Source organism: Eretmochelys imbricata, chromosome 15 (genome assembly GCF_965152235.1).
Source record: "Eretmochelys imbricata isolate rEreImb1 chromosome 15, rEreImb1.hap1, whole genome shotgun sequence".
Classification (NCBI taxonomy): domain Eukaryota; kingdom Metazoa; phylum Chordata; order Testudines; family Cheloniidae; genus Eretmochelys; species Eretmochelys imbricata.
Genome location: NC_135586.1, coordinates 4,431,217 through 4,458,613, shown reverse-complemented (window position 1 = coordinate 4,458,613; position 27,397 = coordinate 4,431,217).

Here is a 27,397-nt window from a genome sequence, read left to right as displayed (position 1 = left end):
AAGGGACCATTGTGATCATCTAGTCTGATGTCCTGCAGAACACGGCGGCTGTGATTGCAGAGCCATTGGCCATTACCTTTGAAAACTCGTGGTGAACGGGGGAAGTCCCGGATGACTGGAAAAAGGCTAATGTAGTGCCAATCTTTAAAAAAGGGAAGAAGGAGGATCCTGGGAACTACAGGCCAGTCAGCCTCACCTCAGTCCCCGGAAAAATCATGGAGCAGGTCCTCAAAGAATCAATCCTGAAGCACTTACATGAGAGGAAAGTGATCAGGAACAGTCAGCATGGATTCACCAAGGGAAGGTCATGCCTGACTAATCTAATCGCCTTCTATGATGAGATTACTGGTTCTGTGGATGAAGGGAAAGCAGTGGATGTATTGTATCTTGACTTTAGCAAAGCTTTTGACACTGTCTCCCACAGTATTCTTGTCAGCAAGTTAAAGAAGTACGGGCTGGATGAATGCACTATAAGGTGGGTAGCAAGTTGGCTAGATTGTTGGGCTCAACGGGTAGTGATCAATGGCTCCATGTCTAGTTGGCAGCCGGTATCAAGTGGCGTGCCCCAGGGGTCAGTCCTGGGGCCGGTTTTGTTCAATATCTTCATAAATGATCTGGAGGATGGTATGGATTGCACTCTCAGCAAATTTGCGGATGATACTAAACTGGGAGGAGCGGTAGATACGCTGGAGGGCAGGGATAGGATACAGAGGGACCTAGACAAATTGGAGGATTGGGCCAAAAGAAATCTGATGAGGTTCAATAAGGATAAGTGCAGGGTCCTGCACTTAGGACGGAAGAACCCAATGCACAGCTACAGACTAGGGACCGAATGGCTAGGCAGCAGTTCTGCAGAAAAGGACCTAGGGGTGACAGTGGACGAGAAGCTGGATATGAGTCAACAGTGTGCCCTTGTTGCCAAGAAGGCCAATGGCATTTTGGGATGTATAAGTAGGGGCATAGCGAGCAGATCGAGGGACGTGATCGTCCCCCTCTATTCGACATTGGTGAGGCCTCATCTGGAGTACTGTGTCCAGTTTTGGGCCCCACACTACAAGAAGGATGTGGATAAATTGGAAAGAGTCCAGCGAAGGGCAACAAAAATGATTAGGGGTCTGGAACACATGACTTATGAGGAGAGGCTGAGGGAACTGGGATTGTTTAGTCTGCGGAAGAGAAGAATGAGGGGGGATTTGATAGCTGCTTTCAACTACCTGAGAGGTGGTTCCAGAGAGGATGGTTCTAGACTATTCTCAATGGTGGAAGAGGACAGGACAAGGAGTAATGGTCTCAAGTTGCAGTGGGGGAGGTTTAGGTTGGATATTAGGAAAAACTTTTTCACTAGGAGGGCGGTGAAACACTGGAATGCGTTGCTTAGGGAGGTGGTGGAATCTCCTTCCTTAGAAGTTTTTAAGGTCAGGCTTGACAAAGCCCTGGCTAGGATGATTTAATTGGGGATGGGTCCTGCTTTTGAGCAGGGGGTTGGACTAGATGACCTCCTGAGGTCCCTTCCAACCCTGATATTCTATGATTCTATGATTCTATGAACACAGGGGGCCAGAGAACCTCTCCCAGGGATTCCTGAATGCAGCCCATATCTTGCGGTTGAGCTAGAGTGTATTTGTAAAAAGAAATGCACAACTTTGATTTAAAGACTTCAAGAGAGTGCCCAGAGTAATCTATGCCACATGTGACTGGCTGTTTGGTTGGCTCTTAGCAGGATGAATGTGCTGAGTTAGTTCATCTAGGACATTTCTCACCCTCTTTGCCTTGATCACCAGTTGCCGGAATCTCACTGGAATGCAGGCAGCCTGGGAGGGCAGGAGTGGGAGGATGAATCACACTGGATAAAGGAGAGCTGGGTTGTGAAGTCTGGGTACGGCCAGCAGGCTCTGCCAAACCAGTAGCCATAGCGCGGGTCCTCAGTGGGACACCTCTGCCCAGCCAGGGATCGGGAACAAGCAGGACAGCAGCAGCCTGTCAACTGCTCGTCTCCCTGAACTCCGCAGGGGTTGCGGGGCTCAGGAGGGAGACTGGGGCTGCAGCGAGAGGGGCTAGGACTTCCCTGGTTTGCGGGAGCAGGAGTTACTGGGCTCGGGGGGAGGGATGGGGGCATTGCTGGGTTGGGGCTTCCCCACAGCCAGGCTAGTCTCTGCCTCCCAGAGCTGGGCAGGCTCCAAGGGCCAGGAGCTCGCAGTTCTGGGCAGAACCCTTTGGGGACAGGCCGGACTGTGAGCAGGGGCTGGGGGTAGCAGCTCCCCCAGCGACACCCTGACCCAGCAGTGCTGTGTCCTGCAGCTGGCAGTGGAGCAGGCAGTACACGCCGAGCCCTGATCCTGCCCCGAGTTGCCTTTCTGCGGGGGGTGGTCCAGTGCCCCGGTGCCCACCTGCCCACCTGCTGGGGAGCACCACTCTTCTTGCCTGTTCAGGAGCCCGTCCCACTCCCCCTGCACGGGCCCATCCCGCACCCACTGCAGACCCAATCCCCTTACCCCTCCTTGGTGACCCACTGTGATGGCCCATTTGCCACCTACCCCATGGGCCCATGCCCCTCATCTACACCTGGCTGGCCCACCCTGACCTTCTAACCTGTCACACAAACCCATCCCTCCTCATGTCCCTTCTTCCCTCCCTCCCCGACCCCATACTGGCATCAAAAGCCACTGCCCCCGCCCCCTGTGGGGTCAGTGTCGGCCCCTCGCTGTGGGGCAGGGGAGGGGGTCCCAAAGGCTGACAGATGCTGTGCCTCTGGCAGGCGGTACCCAGCCCTGGGACTGGCCCACTCCTCCGAGCAGTTTCCCTGTGGGGAGGACTGGCTGCCATGATCCTGGGCTTGCCCATCATTTACACCCCATTGGGAAAGGCCCAGCCACAGCTAAGCAGGAGCTGCACCTGCACACCTGAGCCCGGGGGGGGCCTGTGGGGATGGCAGGGACACAGGGGAGTTTGCTGGGCAGTACCAGGACCGCTAGCCAGGCAGCCATAGCACAGGGCTAGGGGTGGCAGAAGGGTGAGCCATTGGGGAGGTTACGTAGGCTGGGAGCTCAGTATTAGGGGAGGTTAGAGTTGCGGGGGAACAAGTGGCTACTTAGCTATGGCTCGCAGCACCCAGTATTACTCCATGGTCTGGTAGAGGGGGCACTGCCTAGGCTGTCACACCTCCTATCCCCCGAGCAGCAGCAGTGCCCTCACCTGCAACAGACAGATCGGCACCAGGGACTTGCCTGGCTCCCCCCCAACACACATACACACTCTGTGCCAGGCAAGAGTGGGTGCTGCGAGCCATAGGGGTCACTGTGCAGTGAGTCTCCACCCCTCTTGCTGCTGGGCTGCCCCAGACCTGGGCAGAACACCACACCCAGGCACGGAGGCTCAGTATGGTGACAGAATTACCAGCCTGAGATCATTTCTGCAGGCCTCCAGCACCATAACATATAGCACTGCATCACCACCACCGGGTGGGAGTTCAAAAATGTAAAGACAGGCCAAACCTGCATGGCCAAGCTCAAGCATTCAAAAATCATGTATCAGCCTCCTGAAAAATCATCAGATTAGCCTAAAACTTTGCCTCCTGCTGTTTGAACCTTCAGGATACACTGAGACCATGTTCTCAAACTTTTCTGTGCAACCACAAGGGCTAGAAACTGAATTTATTCCTAAAATGGAAGGTGGGATTATCACTTAATCACAGGACTCCAGGATCTGGAGCTCTAAGGGAAACACCAAATAGCATGAGAATCCCAATCAAATCACAGGAGGTGGAAACTATTGTCTCTTATCCTGGGAGCAGGAATCATTTTTCACAGTGGAAGGATATTTCGCATAAAAGCCACAAAAAGCAGTTTTGTTTCTTTTAATGACATGTAACATTAAGGAGCTAGAGACACTAACAGCAATGAGTCATGCCAGGATGTGCATTATTTAGCTACTGCTGCTCTTCTCCAAGGGATGGGGGCATTATGAGGCATGACCCATTAGCCAGCCAACGTATCCACCCCACTGTGGCCTATTGCTATATTAGCAATTGGTTGGTGTGTTTCATCATCTACAATAACTGCACTGTGTGATACTCAGGAGAATTCATCACTGTGACATGTAGCTATTGAGCTGCTCAGCCAGCTTCCACTGAAAACAAACATCCGTGCATGGCCTGCATTAGGAGCCTGACTCTTAGGGCGGCTGTTGGCAAATTACTTTGTCATTACTCTTCAAATATTGTCGTGAAAAAAAGCACCAAATTAGAATCATTGCAATTCTTGTGAAAGATAATTCACTTTCCACCAGTGTTTTCACAATCACTATCCACTAGAGAAAATATCTGAGTCCCCAAGGTATGTTTACAGGATCCATCCCGAGCCCTGAGAGCAGCAGGTGTGTGTTAGTCGCTCTGCTCCTGTTTCAGATCTTTCAGCCTCCAGCCAAGGCACAGGATGAGGTTGCCATGGAGAATGAAGGGACCAGTCCCGGTTAGGAGTTTGCCAACAACCCTGGGACTGAAAATTCTTCATCCCAACAATTTGGTAATTCCTTACAGATGACGGATCTGTCCAAAAAAAACAAGGCATGGGCTCAGGGTTGTTAAATGAGAAAAAATCAGAACTCTGCCCCTAGCCGACACCAGGCAATGGACCATGTCTGAGATTCACAGCCCGGCTTCCCGCGAAGCCAGGAGCAATCGGGATTTCTGCTGAATGGCAGGTAATTGGAGCTGACTGCACCAGTAGCTGATCTTCCCCTTCAATAGCTGGCAGGTGGCCAAGTAGCATAGGGCATCAGCAGTAATTACCTGTGCTCATGTATTCTCTGGTGGCCAGGAACACTCAGGGGTGGAATGTCCAAAGCCTGGTCCCACCATCCCACTGGCATTTCGGTTAGGATGTGAAATCAGTGATATGAGTCAGGGCTGTTCTCAGCATAATCTGGTTTATTTGCAGCCGTAAGCCCTATGGCCAGATACTCCGGGGGCGGTGGGAGGGGAAGAGCTCTGACCTTGTGGCAAAGAGCTCACTTCCAAAACCCAGGATTCTGCTCAAGGGTCTTAAGTGCTGCTGGCTTCCCTCCCATGGGGACTTGCTTGTGAGATGACTCACACTGAGGACACAGTGGTGAGAGAGGCAGAAGACGGTGGCAGAGCTGAGTAGTCCTGCCCACCAGTGCCTTAATAAAGCTGAACCACTAGCTGGGTTAGGTGATGGTATCTGCTGGTGGGACCAGACAAGCATCTCCCTTGGCTCTTCCTGCAAGGAGACACTTGGACACTGCTACAGACTGGTCCCAACCATGGGTGGTTGTGATGGTGGGTGAGATGGTGCGACCAAGGGCTTGTCTACTCATAGAGCACTGCGCTGGCACAGATGCACCAATACAGCCATGGCTGCACTTAGTGAAGATGCTACCCATGCTGATGGGAGAGCTTCTCCCTTCGGCGTGGGTGCTCCAGCTCCCCGAGAGGCATAGCATCACATCTACACCCGGAGTTCAGTCAGTGTCACTGCATCGCAGAGGGGGGTGGATTTTCCTGAGTGTCATTGCTATTCTGACATAAGTCTATTGTGTAGACCAAGTCCAAGGGACTGTCAGCTGAGGGACATTCTCACTGTGGGAAGGGAGTTAGATGCACTGCTGCAAAGTTACTGGAGGGGGATGGGATTTCACTCTTTATTTGCATATCTAGTTTGTTACTGGGTTTCCCAACTTCATGACTGGGTTCCCTTCATGACTGGGTAGTGATCAATGGCTCCATGTCTAGTTGGCAGCTGGTATCAAGTGGAGTGCCCCAGGGGTCGGTCCTGGGGCCGGTTTTCTTCAATATCTTTATAAATGATCTGAAGGATGGTGTGGATTGCACTCTCAGCAAATTTGCGGATGATACTAAACTAGGAGGAGTGGTAGATACGCTGGAGGGCAGGGATAGGATACAGAGGGACCTAGACAAATTGGAGGATTGGGCCAAAAGAAATCTGATGAGGTTCAACAAGGATAAGTGCAGGGTCCTGCACTTAGGATGGAAGAACCCAATGCACCGCTACAGACTAGGGACCAAATGGCTAGGCAGCAGTTCTGCGGAAAAGGACCTAGGGCTGACAGTGGACGAGAAGCTGGATATGAGTCAACAGTGTGCTCTTGTTGCCAAGAAGGCCAATGGCATTTTGGGATGTATAAGTAGGGGTATAGCCAGCAGATCGAGGGACGTGATCGTTCCCTTCTATTCGACATTTGATAGCTGCTTTCAACTACCAGAGAGGTGGTTCCAAAGAGGATGGTTCTAGACTATTCTCAGTGGTAGAAGAGGACAGGACAAGGAGTAATGGTCTCAAGTTGCAGTGGGAGAGGTTTAGGTTGGATATTAGGAAAAACTTTTTCACTAGGAGGGTGGTGAAACACTGGAATGTGTTACCTAGGGAGGTGGTAGAATCTCCTTCCTTAGAAGTTTTTAAGGTCAGGCTTGACAAAGCCCTGGCTGGGATGCTTTGAGCAGGGGGTTGGACTAGATGACCTCCTGAGGTCCCTTCCAACCCTGATATTCTATGATTCTATGATTTTATGATTCATAAAGGTTCTCCTGTTTGTACACAGTCCCAGAGTGCTGGTGACTGGGGAAGTGTCAATGGCACCCCGGGAGGAAGTATTTAGTTTCCCCAGGTTGCTGGGTGGAGGATTGAGCTGATTTAGTTATTTGCCAAGACAGACTCCTAGATATATGGACCCTGGCCTTATTGCTACTGCTCACCACCTGGCAGAAGGGTACAACATGAATGTAAAGTCCTGTTTCTCTGAACACAACAGAAAGAAACAGCAGCAGGTAGTGTCCTTGCTCAGAAATCCCCAAGCCTGCCCCTCAGGTGAGCTGTGTCCCAAAAAGCCCTGTCCTTGTGCTTCCTTTCACAATCACCCTCCCCCACCACTCTTCTCCTGGCTTTCTGCTGCAGCAGCACACAGGTTGCAACCCGGTTTCCGAGCCCCTGTGTCTGCATCCAAAAAAACAGGCAGGCCATTTCAGATTTTAATGTGGGAGGCAGCTTTCAGTCGGGTCCAGGGCCCACAAATCCCTCCTTACAACACTGCTTTGCCATGACGCCCAAAGGTCAAAATGGCTAGACCAATGATGTGCTCAAACTGCTGCTCGCCTTGCTGGCCAGTATTGGCTCATTGCTTCTTTGTGCTCCTCCCATCTATTTGTCGTATCCACCTGTTGTCTCTTGTCTCACACTTAGGTTGGGGTTCCTCAGGGCAGGAGCCATCTCTCTGTTGCATGTTTGTGCAGTGCCTGGCCCAATGGGATCCTGGTCTCTAGGCCCTACAATAATCATAATAATTAAGAATAAGCCTTCTCCCTCCTAGATCAGAGATGTTTGGGGCAGGTCTTGGATGGATTCACTGCCCTTTGGCAAAAACCTAACCCTGTGTCTGTCTGTCCCCAGCCCCCAACCCTCTGGCTCTGGCAATACTGGGATGATATTTTACCTATTTAATTTAAATAAATAAATACAGACTGAGTCTGATTTTCCTCCTCCCTTCAGTGGCGTTCCCCCTGATTCACAGCAGGCACCAGCATTTCCAAGGCCAGGGGTGCCGCTGGCTGGGAAACTCAATTTCACGGCCTTGAAAAAATTCAAGGTTTTGGACAAATTTTCGTCCTGACTCAGGAGGAAAAGCCAAAGCCTCGACCCGTTTCACAGAAGTGAAATTCCTCAATATTTTGTTCCAGAAGCACCCAAATGAAACATGCTGCCAGGGCTCCGCGGCAGCACGACTGGCAGGCTGCTGAGAAGCCAAAGCGGTGGGCAGCGAGGCAGGTGGGCAGCGAGCGGTGGGCAGCAAGCCTGGGCTCTGTCCACAGCTTTTCTGAAATTGACACATTCCCGCAGAACGTGTCGATTTCACCAAATCAGCCTTTTCTGATGGAAGAACATCCATTGGAAAACCTCTTACCTGCTCCAGCCGGGGCAGGCACCTGTGCGCACCAATGCTACACGCAAATACCGTGGAGGCATAACTGTGCATTTGCATAGGCCAATCAGCAGAGGCGTACCAGGTCTGCAGTGTCCGTAGGAAAAGCCTGGCCCTTGGGAATGCACGCTGCAGGGCCATGCTGAGGCTTTGCAAATGAGCTAATTCTACAGACAAATCAATATAGTCCCTGAACAGGCTCAGTCATTAAAGATGCAAAGGCTGATTGGTAACGCACATGGATCAGCTCAGGTGCCCGTTAATCCCACTAGAGGCGAGAAGGGCGTTAAAGGGCATGAAATGTTGCTGGCCCCAGGAAGGACACTGGGTTTCTGCCTGGCACCATGTCACAGTTTTTCTCTGGAGCAGGTTTCTGTTGTGCTGAGCTCACATGGCAGCTCATTCCCTCCCCAGGGCAGTTTCTCTCCCTGCTTTGTCCAGCCAGGGGAGTAGCCATGCACTGGCTGGGTATGTGCACTGCTGTCATCTGCTGGATAGAATGAGACCTGCGTGACTGCATGTCAAAGGCCAACACTGTTAATAATTTGAGGAGATTCTTCATTTGCTAAGTGGCAGGGCCTATGCTTTCTGGAGCAGGAAGGTCTGAATTCTTTTCATGCTGGAGCTGAGGAGTTCCTTGGGATAATCTTAGTGGATGAGGCAGCCATAAATTCGTAACAATATTAATATTTGGGTTGGAAAATGAAGCTAGTTCTTCCTCTGAATAGTCCTCTCACTATGGGCTAGCTGGGCGAGAGGCTCAAAATGAAGGAAGCTGCCACTTTTCTGGGTAGTAAAACACAGATAAGAGTTTCCATTCCTCGCCCATGTGCACGCACACACACGCAGACCTCACAGCGACCGCCACGAGTGCAGACTCCCAGGCCGGTTGGGTATGTGTGAGCTGAAAGAGCATTCTGGGTAATGACAGCAGCACCCCACGGTGCTCCAGGATTTCCATGTCCAGAGCAGCCATGCGTGATGTTTCCATTGGAGGGGAGATGACCCAGGCAGGTGTGCACCAACAGCCACAAACTTCACCCTTCCAAAAGGCAGCAGCTTCCAGGAGCTATGAAAGGGAGACCTGGGTTCTATCCCAGCTCTGCCCTGATTGGCTGTATTTCCTTGGGTAAGTCACATCATCTGTGCCTCAGTTTCCCTGTCTGTTGAAGGAATAGTAATCCTTGTCCATCTTAGATAGACACTTTGAAATCTTCAGGTGCAAGGTACAAAGTATGGATTCTTTACAGCGCATGACTAACAATAACCCACAGTGCCTTGGCATGGAGCAGCGACCCACAATGGGAACCCAGACTCACAGCAGGAGGGAGTGTGCCAGGTGGGGCTGCTGATGAATTGAGGCTGGAGGCATGACCAGCTTCAGTTCACATAGCCAGTGGACTTGCCTCGTGGCTAAGTGATAGAGGCACCAGGGCAACTCCATTGCACATTCGGGGAGGGGGCTGCATATGGGGAGGGACACAGAAACGGTGCCCACGCTTGTACAGCAAGGAGCTCAGCTCTGTTGCAGTGGGCGCAGAGCAGCCAGCAGGAGGCAGGAGAGGGCAGGGGACGGGTGGTTGGAAGAGGGTCAGGGAAGCTGCTACACAAATGTTCCAGTCTCCCCCATCCTGGGGTAGGAGCGGAGTGGAACCTACCCTGGGGATTCAGCTGGAAAAGGCTCTGCAGCTGCTTCACAGCCAGAGGGAAGGTGGGTCCCACTTGCTCTTTCTAAAGCCCCCTGAACAAAGGTGCTGGAACTGGGGGTGCTGGGAGTGCTGCTGGACCCCCTGCCTTGAGGTGGGTCCCATTATATTCAGGTTTATATATATGTTTGGTTCAGTGGCTCTCAGCACCCCCACTATAAAAAATGTTCCAGCCCCTCTGCCCCTGCATGTGGCCCAGTTAGCCAGTCCCGGGCCTGCTCTCTGAATTTGGCCCTAAATGCTCAGCAGACTGCAACTGCTATTCAGTTCTCTTCTTTCCCCAGCGGGAGGGAGCGCCCTGTGCCGTCCAGGTGGTGCCCTTGCTAGGTTCCAGGGACTCTCCCTGGCATCCAGGCTGCTGAGGTCATGATTGGCTCCATCGTTGCTGCACTGGGCTTTGTAGTTGCTCTCCAAACTCTTCTATTGCCCCTTCCCACACCCCGTGTGTCCTCAGGCCCCCTCAGGCCAGCCAGCACCCTGGGGCCAACTGCTGCTGCTGCAATGCTGTCACACAGTGATTCTATACATGACATCAGCTTCTACAAAGAGTGGTGGCAAAGTCAGGCCAGAGAACGCAGGAGTCCTGCCCATCGGACACGCTGGCTAGAGCTGGTCAGGAAATGTTTCTTTTTCCTGCAAAAAAAAAAAAAAAAATCAGCAAAAATGGAAAAGGTTTTGGCTTTCCAGTGTCCCCAATCCGGTTGAACGTTTCTTTCAGAAGTTGTTGGGTTTTTAGCGAAAAAACAACCCCCCACCCCTGCCCCAGATTTCGGCTTTTGTCAAAATCCAAAATTTCCTTCAGAAATTCCAATTTGGACATAAAAGCCATTTTTCACTGAAGAAACCCATAGGGACTAAGCATTTCAAGCCACTCCAACGCTGCCCCCAGGAGAAGCAGAATGACAAGCAATTCACAAGAAAAAACCAGTTGGAAACCACCATTATACTCCCTCTGAAGCAACATCCCTGGATGAACCGTGGGGGTGGGTGAGTGGGGAGTGGGTGTCAAAGTGCTATAGAAATTGAGATCACAAGGGCTGCATCCAAACGGCTCTATTTCTCCAGCCGTTTGAGAGATGTGTGCGTTATGTAACACTATGACACCCCCACCACCTCACACACTCACACCTTCTCAGCAGTGTTTATGATGCACCCCAGTTACCAATGGAATAGAGCCAGAGGTGCCGCTCCTGGCTCCTATGGAGTCGTGCCCTGGGTGGAGCCAGTTTCCAAGCCAAGTCAGAGGTGCTGGGCGAGTCCCAGGCCGCGCGCTCCCCGCTCACGACTCCCAGGCATTGGCTTTAGCTCCGCGCTGCAGCAGGCCTCTCACTGGCTGAGTCGCAGAGTGCAGCGAGCGCTACCCTAATGAACGCCGGTTCCGGGGCTCCGAGCACTTTCTTTAATAGAGCGAGAGAATTCCGACTTCTTCCCGCAGCTCAGGGGGAGCAGCATCCAATATCGGCACACACTTTCCCTTCCTTTTCTGTGTGGTACCTCCGGCCATTTACACTGCAGGCTCTCCCCTTGCCCCCCCCACAACTCCTCACTCCAGAGCAAGATGGGAGAATGAATAAAACATGGCACGTATGTTTCACTTTTATTCTTCCCATTCAGTTGTTAGGCAGCATTTCCCACTTCCCTCAGTGCCATTTAAGCCACCGCAAACGATTAGAAATAGGACTTGTTCCCCTGGCAGGAGAGCCAGGGCCTGGCCTGGCCTTTGCCCTCTCTAGCTCTCTGTAGGTGCCTGAGTTGACACCCACTAAGGCAGGGAATGGCTCACTCCCTGCAGCTCTTGTGCAGTGAAATTTCATAAGCAGCTTATCAGCTCTTGATCTGCAGTTTCCACTTTACAGCCTGAAATAGGCCAGGGATATTCTGTGGGCACATGATGTAAGCAGCAGCACGTCAGTGGCAAGGTCTGGCCAGCACCTGAGTGGAGTCACAAGTATAGTACAAAGTACACTGGTTTTTGCACTGTGCTCCAGCACATTCACTCGGGCTATGACTGATGCCTGGAAGTGCAGGAGCCTGGGTGGGATTTAAAAAAAAAGTAACCAAAATTTCTGACATTCTGCAAAGGTTTGATCTAGATTTTGGGCAAAGGATCCTGAGTTTGCCAAAGCCCAGCCTCTCCTCTATTAGACCCATGGATACTATAAATTTAAGAGGATGGTTTTATCCTGAGCAATGTTAGAAAGAGGTTATGGATAGAGAGGGTTAAAGATGTGCTGACAGAACACCTTTTCACTGGAAAATGCCAATTTTTCACAAGCAAAATGTTTTGGGAAATGTGTAGATTTTATGAATTTTCGTCTCTAAAGAAAAACTGAAGAAAAAAAAGGCATCTTGCCCTTTTCGGAATAGAACATTTTGATTTTCTGTTTCCAAGCCACTTTTTCTTTTAATTTTTCTAAAACCTCATAGAATGTAAAATAAAGTTAAAGTCGAAACAGAATGTTTCCATTGCTCCAAACTGAGTTTCTTTAAATTTTGTTTTGCAGGAATGTTTTGTTTCGTTTTGTTCCATTTCCAAAGAGACGTTTTTCTGAACTAGTTGATTTTTTCCACAAACCCAAAACTCCAGCTCCCACCCAGCTCCAGTTATTAGCCAGACGTGCTCCAGCTACCCTGGTATGGGGGAAGATTCTCCCCTGTGGAGAAATGACCCTGAAGAAAACCCAGCCCAGTGTCAAGGAGAAGGGAAAGGAAAGAGGTAAGAAACATCCATAGCACTGCTCCCAAGGGAGGGAGACCCCAGCAGAGCAGAGGGGAGGAGACACAGGCTGGCTTAGAAGAAGCCTTATTTACTGTGGTTGTGAGAGAGGAGACACAGGCGCTTCCCACCAGATGCTGATATTTATAAACACTGCCTGACAGATTTTTATGGTGGAATCAATCTTTGCCCAAATGTGGATAAATTATTCATGCTGCAATTATATTAGATCACAGGCTTTTCACCCCAGAGTGAGGGACTCAACACTGAGTGCCGCAGCACCCATGGACCTGTGCAAGGGGAAGGGGCACAGGAGACATGGCTAAGCCTGCTACTCCCCATAACATCTGTTTGCTTATGCAGCCCTGGTCACCATGGCATCTGCATATCTCACACAGTCAATATATGGGCCCTGGGCACCCCACACTCTCTACAGCATTGACCATCCCAATGCCCCATGCAGCTGAGCAGGGCTGTTACCCCTTGCACAGAGAAGCTCAGACCCAGAGAAGCTACATGACGAGCCCAAGGTCACACCAGAAGTCTGTAGCAGAGCAGGGAACCAAGTTTCCCAAGTCCCAGGCAGCCCCCAAACCACTGGCCAAGCCTTCCCCTCTACAGGCATTAATTTATCCTCACAACTCCCCATCAGACAGGGCACCGCAACCCCTGGTACAGAAGGAGAACTGAGGCACACAGAGATCACATGACTGGCCCAAAGTCACTCAGAAAGTCTAGGGCAGAGGCCGGAACGGAGCCCAGTTCTCCTCAGTCCCAGTCCAGTGTTTTTTAAGCACAGGACCATCCTTCCTGTAGCCAAATGCCCTCACACACCCTGCTGCCCCTCCCCCTCCTCACCCAGGACCCCTTTACATTGCCCTCAGAGTCCCAGTCTGAATTACAGTTGAGGCACAGGGTGTCTCTGTGTGGCAGGGGTGATCAGCCGGAGAGCAGCGTCCAGAACTCCCCAGTGCCCTCGCCCAGTCAAGTCATTTCTTTTGGCCACACAAGTTGCTGACGCTTCCCCGCTGCTCACCCCAAGTCACCGCCTGCGACCAGGCTGCCATTGTAACATGGAACCAGCAGACTCTGCTTCCTATCAATCCGTTTACAAATTGCTCTTCCTCCGCTGCATCTGCTCAGTGGGCTCCCTGGAGACCCAGGCATTCTCCTGCCATTATTCAGCTGACCACCCTGATGTTGTATCACCGGCCCTGGTGGAGACTTGTGCAGACAAAACCTCTGCTGTTTATGTGGAAAATACATTTCCAAGCCAAGCAGCCTGCTTGCCTCATCTGGATCCTTTGGTGTGCAGGTGGGGGCGGAGATGTCTGCATGTTAAAACACAAGGGGATTTCATAGTACCGTAGAAGTGAGAAATGCAAAAGCCTCACTAGAACAGCCTGTCCATCACCCATGGGCCAGGACAGAGCTGGTCCTGCTGGTGCATTTGCTATTGTGTTGTCCCCAGGCGATGGGGCTCCCATCTTCCTTTGGAAGATGGATCCACAGCCCAATACATCTCACTGCCAGGAAGCTCCCCTGATTCATGTCTCATTTCTCCCACAGAGAAATTATAAACAGACAGTTCTTCAGCCTAAACACTAGATCTCCTGGGGAGGAAGTTATTCCTTTTATTTAGCCTAAACTTTTCCTGCTTTCATTGTATCCCATTATTGTGAAAGTCCTCTGCATCCAGCCAAATAATTCCTTGCTTCTGGGACTGATCCCCTGTTGAGCTTTGCCAGATGTTTTCATGATGTCCCCCCTCCCGCCATCTCTTAGCCAAGCAAGACGTATTTAGCTCTTCTCATCTCTCCTCATCGGTCGATCGTCACAGACTCCTGACCGTTTCTCTCGTTCTTCTTTGAATTCCTTCCAGTTTGTCAATATCTTCCCGGTAATGAGATGCCCAGCACGGAGCAGAGCATCCCAGGTGGGATTTTGCCAGAGCCATTGTCAGGGTTCCTTCCCCACTCTGAACTCTAGGGTACAGATGTGGGGACCCCTATGAAGACCCCCTAAGCTTATTCTTACCAGTTTAGGTTAAAAACTTCCCCAAGGTACAAACTTTACCTTGTCCTTGAACAGTATGCTGCCACCACCAACCGTTTTAAACAAAGAACAGGAAAAGAGACCACTTGGAGACATCTTCCCCCAAAATATCCCCCCAAGCCCTACACACCCCCTCTCCTGGGGAGGCTTGAAAATAGTATCCTAACCATTGGTTACAAAATCATCAAAGACCCAAACCCCTGGATCTTGGAACAATGGAAAAATCAGTCAGGTTCTTAAAAGAAGGATTTTATTTAAAGAAAGAAAGAAAGAAAGAAAGAAAGAAAGAAAGAAAGAAAGAAAGAAAGAAAGAAAGAAAGAAAGAAAGAAAGAAAGAAAGAAATCATCTCTGTAAAATCAGGATGGAAAATACTTTACAGGGTATTCAGATTCAAAACACAGAGGATCCCCCTGTGGGCAAAACCTTAAAGTTACAAAAAACAGGAGTAAACCTCCCTCTTAACCCAGGGAAAATTCACATAAAACAAAAGATAAACTAATCCGCCTTGCCTGGCTTACCTATACTGGTTGCAATATTGGAGACTTGGATTAGATTAGGATGGGTTGGAGAAGATGGATTTCTGTCTGGCCTCTCTCAGTCCCAAGAGAGAACAACCACGTAAACAAAGAGCACAAAACAAAAAACTCCCCCACCCCAAGATTTGAAAGTATCTTGTCCCCTTATTGGTCCTTTGGGTCAGGTGCCAGCCAGGTTAGCTGAGCTTCTTAACCCTTTACAGGTGAAAGGGTTTTGCCTCTGGCCAGGAGGGATTTTATAGCACTGTATACAGAAAGGTGGTTACCCTTCCCTTTATATTTGTGATAGCCATATAGACAGGAACCATTGCTTCCAGCATCATGACCCCATGGTAAGTGGCTCAGAACCAGCCTGGCCTGGTTTGCCGCCATATTGGTGCTCAGTGTTGTCCTTAGTCTCTGGTCTGTGCTAGGTCTGACCCTGCAGTTAACCCTCTACGGTTTGGATGACTCGTCTATTGATTCAGCCGTTTGCATTTTACAAGTTGGATCTCATTTCATTTCCTACCTGTGTTTCTAAACTCCTGTAGTCTTGTTGTATTGGTTCTCTAACCCCACTGGTATTTGCACTTGCTCCCAACTTGCTGTCATCTGTGATGTTCATTGCTGAGTTTTTTGTTCCTTTGGAGACATGCTTAGGACTGTGTATATTGCACCGTCAGCTGGGTCGGATGGGACATCAGGCAACCTGACAAGGGATCTCTGTGCCCTGAGTGACTCTGACCTCAGATATCATGGCAATGGCCTCTAGCTGTGTCTGGTACTTGGTTAGCTTTATCAGGGAGTTTGTGCCTAGCATGCCTAGAGGGGTAGGGACTCCCTGCCAGGTGGCTAGCAGCTTGTATCTAATCAGACATATACCCCATTGCAAGTAGTGTCTGCCTTACCTCTGGCAGCCCCCAGACCATAGCAGGAGGCCAGAGCAGAGATGACCTGTACCTGCCAATAGTGGGGGACAGAGTGAGGGTAGCTGGCTTCAGCAGATGTTACTGAGCATGCTCAGTCTGTGTGCGCATGCTCAGTACAAGCCAAGCAGCAAATCTGGGCAGGCACGTGACCCTGCCTGCCCCCCCCATGCTTCGCCCTGGGCAGGGGTGAAAGTAGAATTTCTCTCTTACTGGTACGGGGGGCAGTTCTCCCCCCCAAAGGGGCGGGGCCTCAGGCGGAAGGGGAGAGGCTGGGGGGTCTGCATTCCCCAGCCAGCCCGCCCACGCCGCCCGGGGTTCCAGCAGCGATTTAAAGGGCCTGGGGCTCCGGCCGCTGCTGCTACTGCCATAGTGGCCAGAGCCCCAGGCCCTTTTAAATCGCCGGCCTAGGGTAGCTGCTCCTTTTGCCCCCCCACCCCCATCAGCAGCTGCGGGGGCAAAAGGGACAGGGACATTGCAGCGCTGGTGCAGCAGCGCTTTAAGCAGGGTCCTTTTGCCGTGACAGCGCTTAATGTCACTGCCCTTTTGTGCCCCCCCATCTGCGGCTTTCACGCGCTTCAGAGTCACGGTACGGGCCGGTACAGGCGGCTGCTTTTTATCGGTACACCGTACCAGCCCGTACCGCCTTCCTTTCACCCCTGCCCCGGGCCAGAGGGACTGAATTCCACTCCCCAAACAATGGAAGAGGGAAAGAGCTGTGGAAACTGTAAACTCCTGCAAAGCCAGTGTTGGCAAGGGGCACTGGACAGCTGAGAGGCAGGTACGCCCCTAGGGTTGCCAAGCCTCCAGGATTACCCTTGAGTCTCCAGGATTTAAAGATTAATCTTTAATTAAAGATTATGTCATGTGATGAAACCTCCAGGAATATGTCCAACCAAAACTGGCAACCTTATACGCACCTGCACTGACATCACTGGAGTTTAGTTTACACTGTTGTCACTTGTGCTCATACAAAACAGCGTGGGAACAAGCCATGGAGAGTGTGTAGAAAAATACCAGGTGAGCAATACATTCCCCAGCTCAGACAGCAAGAGCGAGACCAGAGAGGGGCAGGTTCTAACCCAGAACCACAGACTAACAAAATGAAGTATGGAAAAGAGTTTAAACTGCCTGCATGTGAGAGGAAGAATGTGCTTGTTCGAAGATTTCAGTAGAGGAAGCCAATAAGCCCTCTTGCCATTCTTCCGCAGCAGCCAACAAGCACACAAAGACTGCCCAGTATGAAAGAATCCACTAAGAATCCACAGAATTGGCTCAGACTCACTCAGAAAAAACCCCCACATCTTAGAGACAAGAACCCAAAAGAGCCCACATCACTATCTTGAATAAAGAGAAGTGGCCTTCACATCCTTCCAGTCCCACAATGCTCCCATCTTGCCAGACTCACAACCCTGAGGTCCTCTCTCCATTGAGTGAGGTTGGCCTGGCCTGAGGGGCATGGATCAGCTTTCATGTCACACTCCCCATCAGTACCCGGCCCAGGCCAGGGAAGCTAATGATCCAACCAACAGACCAAATTCGGTGATGAATCCTGGTCATGTGCAACTTGAGGTATGTTTTTCATACATTCAGAAGAAGCCCGGCTTCGATACACCTTCTGGAGACAGAAGAGAGTCCATTCTCCATGGTGCATCCAGGTTCTTGGTCTCTGCTGTGTCCGTCAAAAAGGGGCCAGTCAGCGGTCACCGCGGTGGTCTTTGTGCCATGATAACTGGCCCATGCAGAGTCCAGCAGATCTGGAACATGCTGTGAAGTCAGGTCTCTATCCATAGAGGAGATTGTTTAGCTGGGAGAGATTCATGGTTGTGGCATGGGCTGCTTTACAGAGAAGTGGAGTACAAAGCATTACAACTAGGACTAGGCAAACCAGTCAGTAAATAAGGAAAACAGCCCCATCCCCTGTTTCCCATCACCTCACCCCAAAACTATTCACCCATGATGTGAGTGGAGCCTTTGTGATGGCTCTGAAAAGTTCCACTAGTTTTTCCCTGTTTCTGCAGCTTCTTCTGCATTCCAGAGTCTCTCCAGCACCAAAATCCTGTGCAAGATGCAGCTCTCATAATGTTTCTGGATTTACCAGAAGCAGGAAGTACCAGAAATCTTGGGAAAGTGCTCAGTCTCATGAGCTTTCCAGCTCAGTTTTGGAGACTCAAGACACATTCCAACTTCGGAGCATTTATCCAAATGGAACTACATGAGTTACACCCACCGCCAGCTAAATTGCTATTTTAAATCTCCGTTAAGGTCAAATAAAATTGTTTTGCAACCACGATGGGGCATGGGAGCAGCCTGAACTAATACAGGGCCTCACTGCAGGGATTCTATACTAGAAAACACCCTGTGATACCACATTTTCTAGGACCATGATCAGGCCATAGACAGAACCAAGTGTGTCATTTAACCAGACTCACTGTGCCAGTTATCCCATGCTCCAATCACCGAAGTGCATTGTACTGAATTCCTTCCCTGGCAATGTTCCTACAATAAAACAGGTATGCTGCCTGTCTTCCTCCTATTGTGTGGATGGCCTGTTGATGTCTATTGGGCTTTCCAGGGAATTCCATGGATTCTTGTGTCACCACAAAGCCAGTAGCCGTGCAGATTCTTCACCTGAAGAGGAGATGTTCATTGCAGTTGCTATGGAGATGGTTGTGTTGCTATTAACAAAGGACTGTGATTGCAGGTGCGGGAGATGTAGCAGGAGCAGATAGACTTTAAAGAACAAAGTTCCTCTTTGCATGCAACTGTCCTTAGTATCGGAGAACAAGGGGGAAGGATCCAGAAATACATGGTGTGACATACCGGCTCACAATCCAGACTAGTGGGGGGCTGTGTCACCCCTACCCTGCAACCTGGGGTGCCTTACAATGACTTTCAGTAGTCACTGCCATCTGAGCCACTCACAAACAGCCACACAGCATACAAGCCACACCCAAATTAGCTGTGTGTAACTACAGCCTGTCAGTTACAACCTGTCTCTCACCAGCCCTGATTATATTTCAGGGTGACTCCAACACACCTCCAGTCCCAGGTTTTCTCTTAGAAACACATGTCCTGCACTGCACAGCCCTCTCCTGGATAGTACAAATATATTAAGGCTGTTATTACGCTAAGGGAATAATATGCCAGTTTATTTATTATCTTTAATACTGCTACTGGACCCTTCAACTTAAACACATTGAATTAGATAAAACAGTAAAGACAAGTTTATTAACTACAAAGAGATAGGTTTTAAGTGGATACAAGTCATGAGGCATAAAAGTCAGAAATGGTTACGAGAAAAATAAAGATAAAATGCTTACTAATATCTGCTTAAGAAACTATCTTAGTTGCAAAGCCAGCTTTCTCACCACATGTTCCAGCAAGGTTACTGACTGCACTCTTCAGGTCAGGACCCATCCCCCAAAGTCCAATGGCTGTTTCCTTTTGTCTTCTCAGGTGCAAAGAATGCAGGGCAGGCAGAGAGAGAGGGGTATCTTGGGTCTATTTGTCCCTCCTTCTTACAGTTCCAGTCCTCCTCTTGAAAAGAATTTCCAGCTGAGAAGCGGGAGACAAAGACTCAATGTGGAAGGATGCCCCCTGCTGTTTTTTTCCAACTATTTGAGCTTCCTTTATTTCCCTTCTTGCTTGATTACTCTAATTACTGCTTAAATGCAAATTAAGGAAAGCATATACTCATTTGTTAAAGACAGGCCTGTCTAACCAGTTTGGTGCTACATCAGCTTTTGAACATGCACTCTTACCATCATACATGGGAATCTTATCAATTCACATACAATGTTGTTACACATATTGTATTGGGATAATACTGACCAGCAAGTTATTAGTTTCCAAATGATATCTTACAAGGCCTACCTTGTACAAAAATCATTACAATAGTGTGCAGGGTGTGAATGCAAGGGTGCATTCCGTCACACATGGCATTGGAGCAGAATGGTTGTTCAAAGATACAGTGTCATGAGTGGCTCTTCCAGGGTGAAATCCATCCATGGGCAGACAACCAGCCCCATGTATGTCCCACTTAAGGCCAATTAAAGTAAGCTGTAAGAGGTGCATATGCTTCATGAGGTCCCTCCGCAGCGAGGTGAATTTCACCCTCAGTCCTTTTGTTTTATTTGATCCCCTCTATGATGCCTGCTTAAAATTCCTGCACCACATCATTTTTAGAGTTCTTCTAAAGTCCTAGAAACAATGGCTTGCCACATAGGCAAAAGGCTAGCCTATGACACGATTTGTAACAAATAACATGACACCTTCTCTTGTAACTAACTTTACAGCATATCCTGGATCATCAGCTGGATTCTTTTGGCATTTCTGTGATCTGAAATCCAGGAGAAGCACATATTTTTGTCTCAGGAGGGCAGATCTATCAATGGCTCTGAGAGAGCCCCCCCCCTTGCCATAGCATGTGAGCACCTCACAATCTTTAGTATATTTACAATTTATTTAACCTCCCAACACTCTTGTGAGGCAGGGCAGGGCTATTGTATTACCTCCATTGTACAGGTTGGTATTGAGGCCCAGAGAATCACTTGCCAAAGGTCACATAGGAAGGCTGTAGCAGAGCAGGGAATACCAGGCCTACCAAGTGCAGACCGGTTTCAGAGTAACAGCCGTGTTAGTCTGTATTCGCAAAAAGAAAAGGAGTACTTGTGGCACCTTAGAGACTAACCAATTTATTTGAGCATGAGCTTTCGTGAGCTACAGCTCGAAGTGAGCTGTAGCTCACGAAAGCTCATGCTCAAATAAATTGGTTAGTCTCTAAGGTGCCACAAGTACTCCTTTTCTTTTTCCAAGTGCAGACCAGCGCTCTAACCACTGGACAATCCTTCCTTTTCATTAGCTACCCTGCTATATCCAGGATTTCCTGTCATATTTTCATAAGGTTCCAACATTCAAGCACTGGGGGAATTTTGGATACAATGAAAAGTCAATTAAACTTTCGAAAGACTACATCTGATAAAACTGTGAACATATATAGTCCAATAGCTCAGCGTCCTTTGCTAACAAGAATCGATTAAAATTAGCTAAAATTCAGAGCAGACTCACATGCAGAATGTGGTACAACTCAGCATTAAACTTGAACACGCATGTGGGTGAAAGATATGTTGTTAAAGTGAATTGCACTTAAACCAGAGCTCCAAAAATGGACAGAGAGCAAACGACTGAAGCACTGATCGGGGCTGTGGGAAGAGATGGGGGTATTTAAAGAGGGCAGTGGAGGAGCTAAACATTGGAAGATCAAGAACTAGAGGTCACACTATATATTAACGTTCCGTCTATAAACAGCTAACAAATGGTTAATAGGGGTTCTAAGCAGAGCTGAGCGAATAACTGAGGTTTGGACTTTCAGGCAGTACCAGAAAATCACAAACAAAATCACTAGATTCACAAAGCAACTTAGGCATCCATCACAGAACTCAGGAGGAGGAGGAGGAGGTGGTGGCTGCTGTGTCATACTCCAGGGATCTGTGCCAAATGGGGCTGCTAAGACCTTCATCTTTGCCCGTCCCTCTGACTGCATCACTTGCGCCTGAGGGGTCCTTCCCCCTCTTTCACCACATCAAGGTCAAGTTCCTGGTCCTCACCTTCACAACAACTCCGTCTTGTCCGCTGGTCTCGCTTTATCAACACACTGCCTCCCCTCCAGCCTCACTATCTGTTTGCCAGCTCCCCACACTTTGTACGGCCACCAGCCTCTCCTTCAAATCTCTCTACAAGTTCAGTGAGAATTCTCTCCCTAGGAGGGTTTCATCGGGCATCAGTCTGACATAGCTCATTGTCTTTATTAACATTTAAGACGATTTGGAACTTTCTGGAAGCCCTGCATCCTGCAATAGCTCCCTTTGCACTATGGGATGTTATGATCAATACCTTCCCCCACCGCCCTCCTCTCCTTTGTATGCTCCTTGTTGCATTTCATCTCAGATTGCCCGGACGAGTTCTTTGAGGACTGTCTCAGATTATGTGTTTGTTTAGCACTCAGCAGAATGGGGCTCCAGTCCTGACTGTGACCTCTAATAATCACTGCAACCCAGAAAATGAAATCACAGTAATATCTAGACGGCGCAACAATGAGAGAACCAGCACCGGAGCCATTGCTAGGTGGGGAAGTGCAGAATTATTGGTTACTGCAAAAGAAACGGGTGAGGACTTGAAGTCTTTTTTCACATCTGGATTTGCTGGGAAGAACATTAGCCACTGCGGATTTGCTTGTGCCTATGGATAAAACAAGATCTTACCTGAAATAACACTAAGAGAGGAATCTAAAAGGAGAAAAAGCATCAGCTGTTGGTGGGTCCCATCTCTGGGGGATACAGACATTGGGAACCAAATAGATGGACCATTAACAAATCTTTTCTTTGGAACTATGTGATCCTGGAGAAATAGGAGGTGACTTGCAATCATCAAATGTTGTTCCAGTACTTAACAGGTTTCTAGGGAAGGATGAGAATTATACCGGCTGCCTAACATCTATATGACAGAAAGTGTTGCTGGGTAGCTTAAGGATACATTTGGAAAAGTATCTTTCAATAGGTGAGAGTCAGGCTAGATTTGTGGGAGGTAGCTCATGCCAGACAACCCTCATTACTTTTCTAATGAAATAACTATTGCTCGAAAGAGAGGAGAACCAAAAGATTTAATAAATCTGGACTTTCAGATGTCTTGTTTTGACAATGTTTTACATGATGGATTATCGTATTACCTCTCTCAGGCTGGGCTCAGCAACAAATGGCTGTGATGCTGGCTAGTGAGCCTGGCATGAGGCTAGAGGGGTGGTTATACGTGGGCATGGGGGACAGGGAGGAGTCAGCCTGGCTGGTCCTTTGACATGGCTTTGTTAGGGGTTCAGACAAGGAGAGTGCTGAGCGCACATCCTGGCTGGGCCCCATTCTGTCCCCTACACTCCTGCACAGGGACTGGCCAGCACACTGTTGGGGAGCATGGGCTCTGCTCCCTCTTTGTGCCCCTCTGGGGGGAAGGCAGAGTTAAGAATGTGCAAAAGTGTTTGCAGTAAGAGGACCTTGGAAAGTGAGCTCAAGTGGGCAGGAACTGTGTTTGTACAGCACCTGGCACAAAGAAGATCTGATCCTGAGCCAAGCTTCTGGGTATTAACAAAATATAAATATGAAACCACAACAACAGTGAATGAAAATTCATACCAGAAAGTACATTTTTGTGATTTGTTATTTGTCGTTAAATATTCTTCTGTTTTAAAAGTGTCAATTATTCAGTCAGGGAATAGAAACAATACCATGTGACCAAAGCTAGCTATCACACACCACAAAAATGAATACTTAGTCAAGAGAATCCAAAAACAGTTCCTGTGCTGAAACATGGTGTGACGCTGGCAGACCAAGTGCCAGCTCATGCCAAGGCCCGAACACTCACTGAACACTGACAAATGCAGAGCTGGACACCAGTCTGGCTCATCGTTCCTCTTCTAAATTAATAAATCTTTAGTTAGTTTAGTGCAGCATTGGCCACAGGCATTATCTTTGGTTTGAGATGTGAATACAAATGACCTGGGAAAAGTGACTGGTCCTTTGGGACTAGGAGTAACCTGAATATTGTTGTGAATTTTGGTGTAAAGTGACCATTTGTCACTCTGTCCAGCTTGCCTGGGTGGCAAGATAGCCTGGAACGTCCAAAGGGACTGTCTGTGACTCGATGGTAAGGCTGTTACAGTGCTTTGGGAGTTCACACTTGTTACTGGGTTGGTGAAATCTTAGTATAGAACAGACAGACAGTTTGGGGTGTTTGCCCAAAGGTTTTTGACAGTTTGCCTTAAGTTTGGTGCTCACAGACATGAGCCACTCCAGACAGCATGACACATGGCATCACAATGAGAGGAAATAACTATCATAGACTTACGTGTCTGAGTTATTTTTATTTGCTTGTAATCTTAGTTCATTTTCTCTTTTGTATTCTGTTTATGGCATTCTTGTTTTCATGGAGTTGTGTTGCAGTGAGGTCACATGGATAAGGGAAATCTAAAAATAAATTAAGCCACTTAACCTCTCTGTCTGAATTTTCCCATCTGTAAAACAAGGATAATAATTCTTGTCTCATGGGGTCATGAGTCTTAATTCATTACCCTTTGGAAAGTGCTTTCAGATCCTTGTATGGGAGGCACTGCAGAGATGTGAATGTATTTATAAATGCAGCTTTTTAAATCTATCTGTGACACTGCACCCCATATTCTTCACATAAAACCCTTCTGCCCGTCAGAGCTGGCATCAACAAGGGCCGGGTTCAGTATCTAGGGGTTCCCTTCCAATGACACAAGGCAAAACCGGCTTGGGCCCCCACCCAGTGACCTGGGACAAATATATACCACCCCCACTGGGCACCTCCAAGAGGCAATACTTCCCTCTCGCAAGCACAGAGTCTGAGTGTAGCAAAGCCTTTTAATAACAGAGAGAAACAATGTGGCATTATGTTGGGGAAACACCACCAACAGGATTCCTAACACAACCCATGAGCAAAAATCCACCCCAAGCAAATTGGGGCATGTCCTTTCCCTTTGGTTCTTGAGTTCAGCAACCCAAAATCACGCAAAGTCCCAAAAGTCCAACACCCCAAAAGTCTCTGCCCCTGGTCAGTGCAGCCTCAGAGTTTGAAAGTTTATCTACAGCGTTTTACCTCCCAACCTGGGAGAGGTAAAGGGGCACCTTACATGGTCCAAAGTGGATTGCCCCACCTCTCCATGGGGCTCCACCAGCCATCCCATGAATTGCTCCACTCTGCCAGCCACCCCCATGAGCTGCTCCAGGCATCACACAAACTGCTCTGCAATATATCTTCAGGCTCCCCCACTACTTAACACAACACTCAGTGATTTCAGCCTTTAGTAGGGGAGCCTCAGTGCTGGTGCACCATTGGCCCAAAGTGAAATCAGCTCAGCAGCCTATAACTAGATTCCTCATAGAATCAAAATTAGCTCTGACATTCCACAGTGGAGAGAGGAGGAAGTACAATTAGCCTGCAAGGCCCTCACCATGGGGCCTATATCACCAGATATTAATACCTATCCCCAGCCTCTCTCCATTCACTGGGAGTTGGAACCCATGACCCTTGCCTAGCGAGTGCTGCTTAGTTGATCGTGAGTCCCTCCATCATAACAAAAGGCCAAGTACAGTTCCACTGTCCTTGATTCACATAATCAATATAATAGTTTATTCCTGCCCCAATAACAGAGAAACTGGGGGTCCTACAGCAGCCAAAGTGACCATCTAGGCAGGGTGGGTGTGCCTATGCAAATGAGATCAGCCCCTGAAATTCTTTTCCACAACCCACCATGACTCACCATCAGATGTCAGGGTAGAGCTCATCCTGACTTGGCTTACATCAACATGCATTGTAAGGTTATGATCTGCTGAAAGTAATTTCACTATCCATAGATGTGTATCATTAACGCATATGGAGTTCTGAGAATTGTGTAGTGTGGTTATCACTAAAACATGTTGCAAGTTGGGGAATCAGCCAGATATTAGCTGCCCAGAGGCAACAGCAAGGAAAGTAACCAACACCTGGGAGGGGTGTCAATCAACCCATCAACAGCCATTGTCCAGCAAGGGAGCTACAATGCAATGATTCACCTGCATGACGCTACACCAGGGGAATTGCTCAACCTTGCCTGGAGATTCAGCAATGTCCACCCAGATATGCCTGGACTTGTGTTTTCCAAGCACATGGACTGAGGGTATAAAACAGACAGAATGGCCAAATGTTTGGCCTTTCTTCTTCACCCACCTGCAAGCAACAAGGACAGTCTGAAGACTCCAACTGAGCGGACTGGCCCAGATTTCAAGGGTGAAATCATAGAATCATAGACTCATAGACTTTAAGGTCAGAAGGGACCATTATGATCGTCTAGTCTGACCTCCTGCACAACGCAGGCCACAGAATCTCACCCACCCACTCCTGTAACTAATCCCAAACCTATCTCTGAGCTATTGAAGTCCTCAAAGCATAGTTTAAAGACTTCAAGGTGCAGAGAATCCTCCAGCGAGTGATCTGTGCCCCACACTGCAGTGGAAGGCGAAAAACCCCCAGAGCCTCTGCCAATCTGCCCTAGAGGAAAATTCCTTCCCGACCCCAAATATGGCGATCAGCTAAACCCTGAGCATGTGGGCAAGATTCACCAGCCAGACACCCAGGAAAGAATTCTCTGCAGTAACTCAGATCCCACCCCATCTAACATCTGCGGAAAAGGACCTAGGGGTGACAGTGGACGAGAAGCTGGATATGAGTCAGCAGTGTGCCCTTGTTGCCAAGAAGGCCAATGGCATTTTGGGATGTATAAGTAGGGGCATAGCCAGCAGATCGAGGGACGTGATCGTCCCCCTCTATTTGACATTGGTGAGGCCTCATCTGGAGTACTGTGTCCAGATTTGGGCCCCACACTATAAGAAGGATGTGGATAAATTGGAAAGAGTCCAGCGAACGGCAACAAAAATGATTAGGGGTCTGGAACACATGACTTATGAGGAGAGGCTGAGGGAACTGGGATTGTTTCGTCTGTAGAAGAGAAGAATGAGGGGGGATTTGATAGCTGCTTTCAACTACCTGAGAGGTGGTTCCAGAGAGGATGGTTCTAGACTATTCTCAGTGGTGGAAGAGGACAGGACAAGGAGTAATGGTCTCAAGTTGCAGTGGGGGAGGTTTAGATTGGATATTAGGAAAAACTTTTTCACTAGGAGGGTGGTGAAACACTGGAATGCGTTGCCTAGGGAGGTGGTGGAATCTCCTTCCTTAGAAGTTTTTAAGGTCAGGCTTGACAAAGCCCTGGCTGGGATGATTTAGTTGTGGATTGGTCCTGCTTTTGAGCAGGGGGTTGGACTAGATGACCTCCTGAGGTCCCTTCCAACCCTGATATTCTATGATTCTATGATCCCATCACAGGCCATAGGGCATATCTACCATTAATAGTTGAAGATCAATTAATTGCCAAAATTAAGCTGTCCCATCATATCATTACTTGCATAAACTTATCAAGCTTAGTCTTGAAGCTAGATATGTCTTTTGCCCCCACTGCTTCCCTTGGAAGGCTGTTCCAGAACTTCACTCCTCTGATGGTTAGATACCTTCATCTAATTTCAAATCTAAATTTTCTGATGGCCAGTTTATATTCATTTGTTCTTGTGTCCACATTGGTACTGAGCTTAAATAATTCTTCTCCCTCCATGGTATTTATCCCTCGGATATATTTATAGATAGCAATCATATCTCCCCTCAGCCTTCTTTTGGTTAGGCTAAATAAGCCAAGCTCTTTGAGTCTCCTTTCATAAGACACGTTTTCCATTCCTCGGATCATCCTAGTAGCTCTTCTCTGTACCTGTTCCAGTTTGAAATCATCTTTCATAAACATGGGAGACCAGAACTGCACACAGTATTCCAGGTGAGGTCTCACCAGTGTCTTGTTTAACGGTACTAACCCCTCCTTATCTCTTCTGGAAATATGTCGCCTGATGCATCCCAAGACTGCATTAGCTTTTTTCACA